This window comes from Paramisgurnus dabryanus, chromosome 6 (assembly GCF_030506205.2).
Source record: "Paramisgurnus dabryanus chromosome 6, PD_genome_1.1, whole genome shotgun sequence".
Classification (NCBI taxonomy): Eukaryota; Metazoa; Chordata; class Actinopteri; order Cypriniformes; family Cobitidae; genus Paramisgurnus; species Paramisgurnus dabryanus.
In genome coordinates this window covers 48,338,432-48,344,732 of record NC_133342.1, presented here as the reverse complement: position 1 = coordinate 48,344,732, position 6,301 = coordinate 48,338,432, and positions in this window count along the sequence as shown.

Here is a 6,301-nt window from a genome sequence, read left to right as displayed (position 1 = left end):
TCTCTGATTGGCCAGCTGTCTAGCGCCCACATACATCACTCATCCGTTCTACCAATCAGATAGCGCTACAGGGTAAACGTCAAGTCACGTAATTAATATTAATGAGCAAATCCTCCGCTGTAGTAGGACTCGAGCGACCCAAGCACCAGGGGCAGAAGCGTGACTAGGCTACATCAAATCAGAGACAGTCAGACGAGGCTCTTTAGGATTTCCAGTAGCCTACCAGTCAAAAAATCCAATGGTTACAGAATATGAGCCACTATCAAAAATATGGGAGAGAAGAATTTTGATTCATTTTGGTCCTCACTGAAATAAAATTGCAATTTAAAACTATTCTACTTAATAACTCGGGATATAACTTATGTGTGAACAAAGACTTAAATATCTTGTCCTCTCTAACTTGTTGGAGAGGATAGAAAAGTGCACCTATTTCATTTCTAAAAACATCATTATTTTCTTTATTTGGTATATGTGTTTGGATGGTTTATGACCTGCAGGGGTGTCAAACATGCGGCCCGTGGGCCGGATACGGCCCGCAAAGGTGTCCAATCCGGCCCGCGTGATGATTTATACAGTATTATTAAATATTAAATACATATTTTAAAAACCCTTTTAGGCGGATGTCTAGTTCGTTTTTAATATGAGAGACTTGCGGAAAGCAGCAAAACGCGGAACATAGACTAAACACGGTGCCCAAAAATCCTGCCGTTTTATTGTTACCGCTCCGCTAAAGATCCACTGATTCCGGTGATCCACTTCGTGTTTTCTCGCCCGCTCCGCAGCATCTCTGTGTCCACTCTCTGCCTGGAGAGCGAAGACGACAGTTTCCGAAGTTCGTTGCATTAACAGGTAGATTCATTACATTATATCAGTTGTTAAACCGCATAATTAGTAATTTGTAAGTATGTTTATGTATTTCTTCCGGTAATGATTTGCTGTCAGTGTTCTAAAAGTGCTAACAACTTAGCAAGCTAACAAAAACAAAATATCCACATTCTTATTAACGTTAAAATGCTTGTCTAATCGATTTAATGTTCCCGATCAGATCTAAGTTAATATAAACACTAAATTTGCTGTTGTTGGCACACTTTGTAGACAAAAAATACAAAAAACCCTTCACAAAATAACGACAGAGAACGGAAAGAGAGGCTTTTAGCAGCAGTTCAACATTGCAAACATGGATTCAAAGCTCCATCAAGCCAGCAGGTAAATCATATTGAATATTTAGCAGATTGTCACACTTTAATTCTTATTATATTTCCCATTATAATCACTTGTCTAAGTTGATGCTAGTAATATAACACATAATATTTATAATACTTTATTAAAACCATAATAATAGTACCACCCCCCATAGTGCCATTTTTGGTTTGGGCCACTGCCCCATCTAGCATTTTCTAAATGACTGTTCTCATTACAAATATATTCCAAAGAAAAGTGAATGGTTTATAAATAATTTTGGCATTAAGGCAAAAGAAGTTAAATTAAAGCTTTTCAACCTATAAGGCCAGTGGGTTTTGTTCAGATGTAAATTTGTGTGTATAATATACAGTATGAGTGTGACCTTATGAAATCTAGTTTTCACAGAGCTGTGTGTTTCTCTTGTTTTCTTGCTAAACAAACTAATTAATTGGTTTGTTTAGTTAATTTTTACACAATTATCAGCACACTAAGGTTTAAAAAAATTATCCGGCCCGCACTTCATGGCGTTATTTACCATCCGGCCCTCAGCCTAAAATGAGTTTGACATCCCTGGTTTATGGTTAAAAAACACATTGTTTTCCACATAACGCCTGATTTTGAACAAAACTCATCAATCTGAAAAGCGCCGTGTCCCTGATTGGCCAGCTAATCTGTATGTTTTATGTTATGATAATGTCGGTCTTGTCCACGTCAACAGGCCTGGGAAGTAAACTTTTGCCTACAATCCATGTGTTTGTTGTAGTCCAAAAATAGAGATTTACGTCGGAAACTCGCAAACTCGCGTCATCGTTTACTTTGGGGCATGTACCTTTTGCATGGCCAACATGTACTAATACACACTCCAGAGGTGGGGGACTCGAGTCACATGACTTGATTCGAGTCTGACTTGAGTCACAATTTTCAAGACTTGTGACTTGCTTGATTAAAGTATGAAAATGACTTGACTTGACTCTGACTTAAAGCTCCACTGTGTACTTTTTTGAGTTAATTCTTAGCAAAAACCCATGTTTTCTTTCAAAGTATGTGCTCATTCATGTGTAATTACTTCCACCCCATTAATAAAAGTATTCTCGTAAGTGTAGAATCTGTTATTTAAAATGCATACCGTCGAATCGCTCTCTGGCTGAATCCATGTTGTGCCTCCATCTTTGAAATACATTCGCCGACGAGGGACATTCCTGAAATTCAAGCTCCGCCTTTCACGCTTTCACTCTACACTCACGCTGCCCGATAGCTGAAGCCTCCAGAGGTTGCATGTGTAGGCGGTATACGTCATCAAGACAGTCTTATTTCAGAATATTAACAATTATAAAGCTGACAATTATTCTTAGTTAATTGTAAATTGATATAATATGCTTATGACTTGCGAATGTAATGCTCAGTTAATTTAAATAAACCAGGCTTGATGATGTATGCAGCCTGTGACCTGCGTAGCTGAATCCTTCAGAACCGCACACCGTGATGAACCTGCGATCTAATGCTTTGATTTGAAAGCCTGTTGAAGACATATTCTCGAGGACATTAAAACAAGTCGCCAAGGAAGCGAAACAGGGATTTTAAACGACAACGCGACAGGAAAAACATCAAGACCAAAGTCAATATTGCGGTTAGTTTTCCAAGATGGGGCTCAAGGGACACTGAAGTTGCTACTTTCTATCTTCTCCACAGGTAATTCAGCATATTCGTTTACATCGATACAGTCTATGTTGTAAACTTGAAGTTTTATAGTTCCTTGGCTAACTATAGCATGGTTATGCAGTTAGTGTAAACACGCATGTGGTTTAATGTGTTCGAACAGCCACACGCCGTCTCTCCGCCCATTTATGTAATCTGAGGTACTGAGATAAATGTTTTTCATCTTTTCTGACCTCTAGCACAAACACACGGTGACAGCGCTATTTTTAGCCTTTCATTGATAAAACGCCGCTGATCTGCGCGTCTTTCGTTTTATTTTACAAGCGTGTGAAAGTTGAGCAATCTTTTTTCACCAATATGAGAGAAAGCTCTTACATATACACGGACATGTAACATGTTTACTTAAAACATAAGCATTGGACTCTGACATAATATTAGTTTGTGTCCATTTAAACCCGTCATTACTCCCGCTCATGTTTAAATGACAGAGAGGGACTCGTCCACAGACCATCCCCTCAGTATTCTGGAGAGAAGCGGTCGAAAATGGACAAAAAGAGACGGATTTAAACACCAAGTATAAAAGTAATGTGTCTCTCTCGTCCACTTGTGATCTGATCGACGAAAACACATATTTAATACCAAGTTTAACAGCCCCTGTGATATTTTTCCTCGCGTCGATAAAAAAGGAGTGTCTAAGCTACGTTTATGGTTGCTTTTTGTATGTGATTTTAAGCAGACATATCATGACAATCAGACTTTTTCCATGTTAAACATAAATCTGTGTGGTTTGATGGATCACAGGCAAAGCACATTGCAAATTGTTAATTTTTTTTCATTGCTTTTGCTTTGTAGCTACTGGAAGCCATGTTAACCTTGGCATGACACGGCCGGGCCACCGTACGAGTTAAAACGCATTCCAAATGGGGGGGGGGGCTAGAAAGTAATATTCAGTTGGTTGTCATATAGACTTTCACCGCTAGATGGTAGTAGATCTTACACAGTGGAGCTTTAAATCGCAAATAAGGGATAACATGATTTAATAAGTATCTGTGTAATGAAGCCTAAATCTAAAAAAAACCCTTTACTTTTTGTCAATGAGGGGACAGACCAGGGGCGGAGTGGCAATCGGGAGAGTCAGGACTTTTCCCGGTGGGCCGGTAGTGTTTTAAGGCCGCGAAGGCCGGTCTGATAATAGCCGTGCTTTCAGTCTTTAGTCGTGCACTCCGGCCACACTAAAAAGTATTTATCATATATTTAATATGCTTCAGCGCTCAAAATGTATCTGGCCGCACCGCTCTCTCTATCAAGCCCGTCTCCCCTGGAGTTCTATCAGCCAATCAAAAAAAAGAAAAGAAAGAGGCTTCACAATAGCCAATCAGTCAGAAAATAGCACTGTTGTATCTGGGTAAGATTTAACCTAACAACCAATAAAAAAGCATAGCCTCGCACACCCATCGAGGAATGGAGCTCCGAGCATCACTTTGAGCAGCACAGAGTAGCCTACGTCTGATCTCCTGTTTTAATGTTACAACAAATGCACAACTTTGACACAAACAATGACAACTTGACTGCTGTTAGAGAATGTTTCCCAGATAATCAGCATCAGTTTTTCACGAGTGTATGTAACTTAGCCAACAGTTTACAGCCTGTTCACTGACAACACCTGCTCAGAACATGTAAGTTGCGTTATATTTTCGTTATCACACGATGACTGACATTTTTTCACATAAAATATCTCTCTCCAAACAGGCTTAATAATTTTATAAGCAACTGCTTTGCAACCATAGTAAGCTTAATCTTACCTAAAACTAGGGAACTGTTGTTGACTTTAAGATCTTTTAAATAATAGTTATTACACTTGGTATTTCATGTTGTTGTGCAGTCATTTTATTGTAATTTTAGATTTCAGCATTTGCTTATTTTTTTTTGACCATGGAGGGCTGGTGGTCTATGAAATTTCCCGGTAGATTTTTGGGTCCCACTCCGCCCCTGGGACAGAGTTAACATCAAGGCTTTAGTAACAACCAGAGACACCATAGACCCCATGCAAACACACCACATGCACACACCTCCCAAAGACACGGGCGCATAAACACGCACACACATAAACAGACAGGTTCGCACACACAGACACAAGCGAGACTCGCTGCGGCTCATGTGACATTTGATATAAACTTCCTCATACACACCTAAATGTTTAATTCTGAAGAACCTTTGGATGTTAAAAACAAAAATTAAGATCGAATAGCATTTGTCATAAAACACACATGGGCGCTTCATTTTAAAAACCCGACATGTTTAAATCAGGCGTTCTGAAACTAAAATGCGGACAGAATTGCGTTTGTTGTATAATACACACTTAGAGATTAGGATCCACAGTGGATACAAAACCAGAAATGGGGTCAAAATGTCTTAAACTTTAAAAAGTTTATTTTTAAAACCATAGATATGTGAGTGCATGTGCTTATTGCTCCATGCAATAACGTGTTTTAATCATTACCTTGTGAGGGTGGCATAATGATACACCTAAAATAAACATTTATATAGTCAGAGCGCATAGAATTACATTTATTGCGTAATAAACACATATTCACAGTTGGGTTTAAGGTGTCATTAAATAAAAAACCAGAAAATGAGATAAAATGTTTCTCTTAAAATGACAGATATGTGCACTCATCCGTGTATGTTCTCTATTGTAACCGCCGGAGCCCAAACTTTAATATCGTGAACAGAATACTGTTCATGAAATGTTTCAACATTTATTTAGTTTAAAATAAATAGACTTTAGTCTAAAGATCGACCTCCGGTGGTTTTGGTACAATTCATTGCTTAAATATACACGTACTGAATATTTCATTAAATAAATTTGTGATGTTACAAACTTTTAGATCCTGCAGTGTTTGCCATAAAATAGGCTCTGGTGCTCTACCTAAAATCTAAAATAATCCTTTTACTTTTTGTCAATGGGGGCTGAATTACATTTATTTTACCAACACAGAGTTTTAGAAACAGTACGGTCCGCTGAACACTACCGTTGTTCAGACACACTAGGGCCGTTGGGTGATAACGTATGGTGAGAAGGAGAGACTCTCATAAAAACTGTCCGTCCAGAAACCAAACGCCCAAAACAACAAACTTTTTTTTTTTTACATCAATAAATATGACGAGCACTCGCAAGACAAAAAACACGCACTGGAATACCATGTTCAAGAACCCTTTTATTTTGACAATGCGTACCGTGTTACATTTATCGTATATACACATGTACACACGTGGATATTAGATGACATTAATGAATTCAAACGTGAAGAGGGGCTGAAATGTCTTAAAACGTTTAAAAGTTTCTTAACGCCAGATATAAGAGCGCCTCAGCGTACGTTCTCTGGCAACGGTGGTGCGCTCATTCACTTGTTTTAATCAGGAACTTGATTAAAGAAATCCCTAAATCTAAAATAAACCTTTT